The sequence below is a fragment of the Panulirus ornatus genome, chromosome 14 (genome assembly GCF_036320965.1).
Source record: "Panulirus ornatus isolate Po-2019 chromosome 14, ASM3632096v1, whole genome shotgun sequence".
Classification (NCBI taxonomy): Eukaryota; Metazoa; Arthropoda; class Malacostraca; order Decapoda; family Palinuridae; genus Panulirus; species Panulirus ornatus.
Window position 1 is genome coordinate 61,778,075 of NC_092237.1, and position 9,989 is coordinate 61,788,063.

The window sequence follows — 9,989 nt, forward strand, 5'->3', positions numbered from 1 at the left end:
GAGAAAACACGGTGTCTGCCCCTTGTTACGGGGTCGTCCTGGGGTTTATTGCCCCGTCGCAGTCCACATGCGACATATGGGGATCTGCGACACCCCCAGAAGAGGTTTACGTCCCTTAATGTATGTTACTCAGTGTCGTAACTCTGGTTCGCCTGGAATATTATTGTATAAGGATGAGACAGACCGTTTCTGTTTATCGAGAAAATTACACAATATGAGATTAAGAAATGTGATGACACTTCCGAAAACGAGGAATAACCAGCAAGAGTGGAGGAAGAGAGAAACCTGCAAGCGAGAGAGACAGAAGCGAACACCGGCCGACACACCACCGGGATCAGGTTGACCTGGAGAGTAGGTTACGAAGCAAGGGGTCCGCCTGGGGCCAAGGTTTCTGGCAACTACCTCAAACCGGTTCAAAATGAAATACCGGTGGATGTGGAGATGTCTCCGCGTTCAACTCCCAGTATCACTAAATATAAAAAAAAAAAGAACAAGACTTTTAAAATTCACATCCAACTGATCATCTGTACCTCCCTCTCGGTGTATGTTTACAGTGAGCGGGTAATCAGAGGACTCACGAGACGAGGCAGGGCCAAAGGCCACGGTGGTCACGTGGCGTGGGCTTATCGGCCGTGTGGCACGCGTCCTCGACTCTTCCCAGGGCGGTGGGGACTCTCGCCAGAGACTGTGTTTAGTGTGAGAGGCTTCCCGAACACCCACGCACTGGCCTCTTCCTTGAGTGGCAAGGATTCAAACAGATCTCAGCAAGACGCGCCCTGTGGGGAGAGAGGGTTCACGGGCCCGGGACTTGTTGTAAGGATACAAGAGACACACTCATGAGGCACATGCGCCTGAGTCGTTGCCCTTCGCTACAACAAACACAGTCACATGAACCCAATGGCAAGAATTTGTATTCAGGGTTTTCTTGGCACACGGTTCGTGGCTAATTGCTTCACAAATAAACAAGGAATGAACCAATTTTCAACAACTTCTTTTTATATGTCATGAGCGTTTACACAATTTTTATAAGACTTCGTTTAGCAAGGCAAAACAAAAATAATACAACTTAATAACTGCGACATTCCGACAGGGCGGGGTAGAAGGATCACAGCAAAATCCTTTCAAAGTCAGTCTTTTAGGAGACTTGTTTGGCCAAGTTCACTGGTGCAAAACAGCTGCAGCCCGGGTGAGCGCACATGTTCATTCGTCATAAGACGGGTGGACACTGGAAGATACTACATAGTGAACACATTATTCGTTGCGCGTTCCACACTTGTCGTCGGTGATGGAAGAGAAGATGGTGTGGTGCGTGGAGGTGAGGGAGAAAGTAGGATGGTATCAAAAGACAGGAACTTGGTGAAACAGTGGGATGATAGTGGACGAGGTTTGATATATATGGCAGTATATCCCAGTGGGTAGGTGAGGAGAAAAGAAGGGTCGGTGGCGGACGAGGAGGGAAAGTTGGATGAAAAGGCAGGACAGCGGCGGTGGAGGGTACCGTGGTAGCGGGGGGTGAGGTGGCGTAGTCAAAGATCGGTGTTGACAACATATATTCTGCAGCAATTTTTCCCTCTATGTGACTCCATGAAACCTCTCACGCAAACACCATAGAATCTCCTTAACACATACACCACAAGTCTCCTTTGCCGCCACCATAAGGTCTATAATGACACCATAAAGCCTCCCGTTCTAACACCAAATGTTCCTATAATGACACCATGACGTCTCCTGCATGTTGTGTGCCAGGCCAGCAGGCTCCTGCTAGACATGCGGGTGCGGGACAGCGATGGGGCGTGGCGTCCCTCTCGTGAAATCACGACTCGAAATAAACGTTATCTCATCCACGGACGTCCCCGGGAACGCGACCGCCAGCACCATTAGCAGCTACCCAACCATAGGTCACCGGCTGAACTATAGCGTCACTGAAGCTCGACGAGTATATGTATTCTAAGTGCGGGGACGATTTCTTTTTTTACCCCTTCCTCGGAAGGCCTAGTTCAATCCGTTCGACACACGTCACCCCATGTATAACACATTATTCTAATTCATTCTATCTTATGCACGTCTTTCACCTTCCAACATGTTCAAGAAAGTGCAGATATCTATCTATCTATCTATATATATATATATATATATATATATATATATATATATATATATATATATATATATATATATATATATCACGAGCGAGTGTATCCCTGATAATTTACTATACATGACAGGAGATGATAGGATTCCGACATCATTTTTCTTTTTTTAATTAAAGCTTCTCATTTTTCTGATCGCGTCGAAAAAAAAGAAGAAAAAAAACCTGCATCTGAAATATGAGTGAAATTATAATCAAGAGTGGCTTGGGTCGTGCATGTTACACGTGAGGTAAGATGTGAGGTCTGACGCATCACGACGAAACAATCTGGGAAAATGAGGTTGTGAATGTAGACCAGCGTAAGGTGAAGGAAGATACAAGCTACAACCCTAGGGATGTGGTACAACACTATCCACAATGTGTGAAGTAAGGTACAGTGTTAAGTACAATTTTTGTGTATCACACACACACACACACACACACACACACACACACACACACACACACTTTTTTCTTTTTTCTAAGCAGTAGAGGAAATGACACGAGCAAAAAAAAAAAGGATACCCCAGTCATGGCCACCTCGGATGAAGGGAGATAAAAACGGATGATAAAAAACGTGAAAATGTAGCAGTAATTCATATGAGTTCTTCGTGGCTTCAGAAACCAAACCTTATGGGCAGGAAGGTGACACGACGAGGCAAACCGAAAGATTAACGAAAGTTCCACATGTTGGCTGAGCGATGAAACAAAGGGGTACCATAACGGCCAATCCTCGTGTTGCTGACCCACACACAGAAACTATAAGAAGCAGCAGCTACAAACACGGTAGAGTATTAGAAAGATGGAAGTTATCTGGTCCAGGCGGAGACACCATGAGCAGCGTGATTGCTTGCAAGAACCTATTCCAGAGGAGTAAACCAAAAAGACTAACATTACAGATGATGAATCTTCAACCTTCTCACCATTTGGCAGCTTTCTTTTCATTCTGCCATTATCTTATCTTGGTGGAATAATGAATGGAGATATCAGCACGTGGAAAACGCGATTGTCCGTCAGGATGTGCGGGATACAGGGCACCCCAGCGCCTCAAAAGTTACTGAGGTAAATCCACTAACCACTTACGCCGGGGATCATCGAGCGAGGCAATCCTTGCGACTACCTCAGCTTGAGATCAAACCTCCCTCTCTGGCCGGGCACTCCTGCCTTGTGCACTGGACGCACAGCCCCTTCCTTCCCCATGACAGCGACGGTAGCCTTAGGATCATGGCGACAGATACCGCTTAGTGAGACATGATTAAATGTTTACAGTGCCCTCCAGTGAAGGCGCTGGATCGCCCGGAGATGCCCAGACCCGACGTGAAGATCTCCTGACCCTGACTATTTGACATGATGGCCATACCATGGCTCTGGGATGCCAAGGCCATCCCATGTGTCCGAGTCTGCATTTCCCACCACTGACGGATACAGAGTTCCCACGACGACGACACATAAAGGGTGTTTGACTCGCTGCTGTGGCTGTCAAGTCTCCCTCCCTCTCCTAACGCGCGAAAGGCTAGCGCCCTGCGAGTGTAGGGGGAAGGATATGGTGGTACCCGTGCGGGTTTGGGCTCTCCCTAGCCCCTCAGTTCACGAGATGTAACGGGGATCTCACTGACCAGTCGTTGGTCTGAGTTAGAAAACTTTTGTCGCCTCGTAGTCCAACGGGTAGCGTACCGGCCTGCCACACGGTAGGGCTGGATTCAAATCCTCCTCATCCATCAGTAAATCATTATCATGGTATTTCTGTACAGCCTCAAGTACAGGACGGTGGTGGTGTGTGTCTACGAGGTATGATGGACCACACTCGGCCCGAGGCAGGGAACTGATCTTCTGGCGTCCGTCTCGCAAGGAAACAGAACACCAACTTCATGAAGTGTTACGGCTCCGGTGGCTGGGTCAGTAGTATAGTCATCAACTCCGCCTCACCAGACAAGAGAAAACACTCTCCTGCGCACGACCGTGATGCTGTCGCAATTTAGCTTTTCCTTGTTTTTGTTTGATTTTCTTTTTCAACAAGTTTTTTTTTTCTCCCCGAGAAAGAGTCAGCCAGACAGACACCTGGCTAGCAACAGTACTTACTGTTACATCACAGGAGACCACCAAATCTCCCTGACCGTCATAGCTTCTTGTTCTGATGAACATGTGTGTGTGGCGAGGCTCCCAGTACCAGTCGACGTGTGTAGTTGTGTCAACAAGTCTCACTACTGGAAAATGAGAGGCGCCTGCGTCAAGGCGGACGACACCGGTCTTCTGGTAACATGCCGGTAAAATCACCGTGACTACGGAGCATTACCACTGTACCGGGGTCTACGTGTGCCGTCCGTGAACACCGACGTATAAAGAAAAGTTGTCTCGACGCCACATGCAGACCAAAGTGACAAAAACTAATTCCTTTCAGCCACCAGCTGAATTCTGGAGAAGCTCCTCCCGCCAAAAACCGTGGCAAGATTGTATCGGGTTACAAGAAAATGTATCATTGTGAACGCTGGTAATTCTAAGCTCCGACCTGGCATGTTCCATTTTCCATGATGTTATCTGCTCTAATCATAATTTTGTTGTTATAATTCACTCCGATCGCAGGTTCTGGCCAACTCACCGAGCGAGTGAGCACAGGCAGGTTCGTCTGTCTCAGCGATGCTTGCCGCACCTAAGGAAAATGGATACCGTCTCACTCTACGATACCAATATTCCTCGAGGACAACCTTAAGAAATGCCACGACTGTTTGATACAACTACTGCAGGTGCAGCTACTTCCCCCTGCAGCAGGTAGTTCTTGTAACCACTTCATCGGGGCAACAGTGGCCCTCTAGACCTAATCATAATCCATGCTGATTGTGGTTTTCCTGTGTCTGCCGATATTTCTGGTCACTATTGTGGTTGGGAAACCCCACGTCTTTGCAGATGTTCTTCCATAAAATGTTGGAAAACGTTCTAATATGCTGCGGCGACAGGATTCCGCCCACTACATTCTGCCTCAGTTGTCATAGTTCAAGGTTGTATACATGTGATCTCATCAGAGGCCACAATTCTTGTCCCTATCCACAAGGGCTCTGGCAGGCTGCGTGCCTTGCGACTGTTTCACATCACTAACTCCATAAAATCTTTACCTCCCTTCCTAAGGATCAGTCCACTATCTCCTAAAGTGTCACCATTATTTTCAGTATCGTCTAGACCAGATTCCTTAATACATATATATATATATATATATATATATATATATATATATATATATATATATATATATATATATATATATATATATATATTCGTTGCACTTCAGGCTTCGTCCGCCCCTTACCGAGTCTCTACAGCTTATGCTCCATAATGTACAGGTGATACCCCCAGGTGTGCACGGGCACAGGTTAGGTTGTGCTCCGGTCCCGTAGCATGACGACCAAAATGACCTTCCTCACCTCGTCGACAACAACATGCCTAGGATCACCCAGGAGTACCAACAAGAAATATTTCCATCATCAAGTTATCGAGATCGTAACCTCCGTCTTTATGAAGATCTCCATTTCTAGGAAACCTGCCCTCAGACTGGCGGCGACGGAGGAAGAAGGATATTAACCTGGCAGCAGCGAAGGCAATGCTCTAGTGCCAGAGCCCCACATTCCCAAGAAGGTGGCTACAGGGACGTGTGGTGTAGCACGAAGGACGTCGTGACCTGACCGGCCCCTCTCCCATCCCTCCTCCCTCGAGGATCAGACGGTAACCCGAGACCCGCCGAAGAGGAAGGAGTGAGAGAGAGAGAGAGAGAGAAAGAGAACACGGCTGGTGTCGGCAGGTTGTTGAACGACGCGAGACTGAAATTTCACCCTGTAGTCTCCCTGCACTGCCTCCGTCATCCCCCCCCCCCCCCCATCTCCCACCTACACGCTAATGACTAAAATTCTCAATTAGGTGCTGACTGGATCTTTCATTAACAAGTACTGGACTGCAATAAGACCCTTGAGGACTTAAGAAGCCGTCGACCTCCTATCGAAGGGTGTGTATACGACACTAATTAAACAGTAATATGATTTTCCCAGTAATTTGGGCCGGATATCGCCGTTAGCTGGCGACACTATGGGCCGCCCATCATGTCGAAGGATAATTATCAATTAAAAGTCTTCAGATGTCGGTCTTCCATTTCGTCTGAGGACTCTCCAAGTTTTAATCATTAAATTCTTTCATTCTTCCGTGATTAACTGCGAACGACTCTGGGTATTTTCAGTCCATATCACTTGAAATAATGTCTTCTCGTAAATAGTTTTGTTATGTGCGTCTCATACCTCACCACTGCCTTTGTGCTGGGAGAACGATAACAAAAAATATAGTTACATACACGTCTTCAAAATCTTACGTAGTTGGATCTTCATAATTTCAAATATCGGCAAGAAAAAAATAAAAAAAATCTAACCCGTATTACAGCGAAGTCATATACAACGTATTTGTAGTCTTCATTTACACAAGTTCCGGTACATGAGTGTTCATCTCATACACATTGGTTAATATAAGATAAGGTCATCCCTCCTGCAGAATACATGAAGTACTAAGCTCTATCAATACATATATACTACTATCTTGTTATCACATCGCCTGCCCAAAGACACGGTGTTAAGTCCTTCCAGAAACATTCTCCCGATCACTTCCTCTATCCTTCTCAGTAGTAGAGTCCTTCAAACCCTCCCTCATCTCACCAGCAAGAGGTCCTTCAGGTCATCCTTTCAGCAGTATACTCCGTACACGGAAATAGAATACATGAGGACAGACAGACAGGGAGATAAATATCTACAATATGTCTTCACAATAAGCGGCCAGACAGCCCCAACGACTTATCCTCGTCGTCAGCCATCAACACGTCAACCAGTGCTCACTCCTCTCCCCGTCTTTGCAACATCCCGCAGCGCTGACTTGATTAGCCCCGCGGCTGCACCAGCTCCCCTGAATAATGACAATGAAAATTCATTAGGTCCTCGCGTGGCGCTCGCGGCCCAGCGTCAGCACTTGCCTCAGATCAATTACTGGCATCAGTGAGCGACGTCTGAAAGTAATGCGCCAATATTTATCTTCCGTCATTTTTCATTTGTTATCATTAAAGCTGCTCTGTTAGCACTGGTCGGCCAGGTAACTCAGGTTACCAATTATCAACGCACTTTTTTCTCGCACGATATCCTTAAAGTCAACCCTGGTAGGCGTCTTGCTGAGGCATACAGGGATAAAAGTCTCCCATGAGAATATGATATGAGAGGTGTCGCACAACACGGGTGGAATCTGAAGCAAAAAAAAAATACAACACCGAGAGAGTAAAAAAAAAAAAGGGAAAAGAAAAGTCAGAATACAAAAATGAGGGTTGGTGCTAGGGAGAACCTTGGTTTATAAAGTACGACGAGGGTTGGGATCCCCCGCCTGCGGACCAACCCTGGAGGGTTTTAAACCTCTCGCTCAAAAACCAGGAAGATGTTGCGTGGTGTTGTGTGTGTGTGTGTGTGTGTGTGTGTGTGTGTGTGTGTGTGTGTGTGTGTGTGTGTGTGTGTGTGTGCTTTAGAACACCCGTGATGGGGGAGAGGTAATAAGTCAAGGGAGGAAGAGGAGGAAAGAAAAAGAAGGACAAATAAAGTGACACCGGCAAGTGAAAGCGGAGAGATGTAGAAACACAAAAACAGTTACTCGAAGAAGGTCATTATGATGATGAGAGAGAAAAAGGAAGACGCAGAATGGACGGGAAAATATATAGGAGTGAGGAAAGATGCCTCAGTGAGGTGAATGAAGAAAAAAAGAGAAAAACAAGATGGAGGAGTAAGAGGACATGTCTAGAGTAAGGTCTGGAGCATTAAGCAGCCCTGGAAGAAAACAAGCCTTGCTATGAAGACGTGATTTGCCTGGTGCTGCCCCTCCCTCACCTGGTGGCCCGTCTCCCAGCAACGTCACAGCAACTCACCCCAAACTCCTTCAGTAATACGATTCCTTATCTAACTTATAACATTTCCAATGTAGGACGGGAACTACTGCGTTCCACCTTTCTATATGCTAACACACCAGTTTCCACAACAACCTGGCATCCATCATCAACCTGTGTTTGTCCCAAACTCTGGCCTTCCCATACCTCACCTCTCATTCCTCTCACTAGAATATCCTTCTCACAATCCTTTCCTCAACCCCAAAACCAACTGCACGTCAGAGTTCCATCCATTCCGGGTATAATTACTCTCCCTTTAATACGCTCACTCTTCACTAAATCCACCATGTGTCTTTCCCACATCAGGGTCAACACATCATACAAACCTGGGGACATCAACACGCCAAGCACCCAAACGGACACACATAAACACAAACATCCATGAGGAAGATGAACATGAATCATCCATGAGGGAATGACTGAACGCTTTCAACGTTCATGAGGACACACAACGCGTCTGCCTCATCCCCATCTTCAGCTGAGGTCACTCACCCTTTCCTCACCTCGTGCAGAAACTCATCACCGATCCTGACAGCTTCCAGGTTACGCCTTACATCAACGCAATCCGTTGCCTACTTCCATCACGTCCAACACTGATTTTTCTCCAGATTCATAAAACTCAGCAAACACGCCGTTTTCTTTTTCCGATACCTTCTCTAATATTAATCTCATGGTAATTACTTGGTCATGACAGCCATATCGTTTTACACCAATTCTTTTCATCTCTCTCTCTCTCTCTCTCTCTCTCTCTCTCTCTCTCTCTCTCTCTCTCTCTCTCTCTCTCTCTCTCATCTAATTTCTCAATTAACTCCAAATCGTACATCACCGCCCTTATTTGATACAATAACGCTCATAAGTTTAATCCTCAGTTCATTCTCTTCACCCAACTCCATCAAAGACGAAGAAAAACTAGACCAGTTTCAAAGAGGACCAACAAAACTAATTCCGTCGCCCTGAAATTAGCCACATGAAAAAAGGCTCAGAAGAATCATTCTCTCTCTCTCTCTCTCTCTCTCTCTCTCTCTCTCTCTCTCTCTCTCTCTCTCTCTCTCTCTCTCTCTCTCTCTCTCTAAAAAAAAAAAAAAAAAAAAAAAAGCGGGGAGAGGGGTGGGAGTAAGAAGCAGAGACTCCGAGGAGATCTTACACAGACGTAGCGTTTAGATAATCTTAACAGGATCCATGAGATAAGATCTATTGACAACGACCTGATGAACTGAGAGGGCGAACTGTCTCTAGCCGAAAGAAAAAAGTGTAAACTGCTATGTATCTGGCCAATGTGTGAACTGCTATGTACCTGGCCAATGTGTGACCTGCTATGTACCTGGCCAATGTGTGACCTGCTATGTACCTGGCCAATGTGTGACCTGCTATGTACCTGCCCAATGTGTGACCTGCTATGTACCTGCCCAATGTGTGACCTGCTATGTACCTGGCCAATGTGTGACCTGCTATGTACCTGCCCAATGTGTGACCTGCTATGTACCTGGCCAATGTGTGACATGCTATGTACCTGGCCAATGTGTGACCTGCTATGTACCTGGCCAATGTGTGACCTGCTATGTACCTGGCCAATGTGTGACCTGCTATGTACCTGGCCAATGTGTGACCTGCTATGTACCTGGCCAATGTGTGACCTGCTATGTACCTGGCCAATGTGTGACCTGCTATGTACCTGGCCAATGTGTGACCTGCTATGTACTTGGCCAATGTGTGACCTGCTATGTATCTGGCCAATATGTAAACTGATATGTATCTGGCCAATATGTAACCTGCTATGCATCTGGCCAATATGTAACCTGCTATGTATCTGGCCAATATGTAACCTGCTATGCATCTGGCTAATATGTAACCCGTTATGTATCTGGCCAATATGTAACCGGATATGTATCCGGCCAGAGTCCATAAATCCTGGCCCAGAAC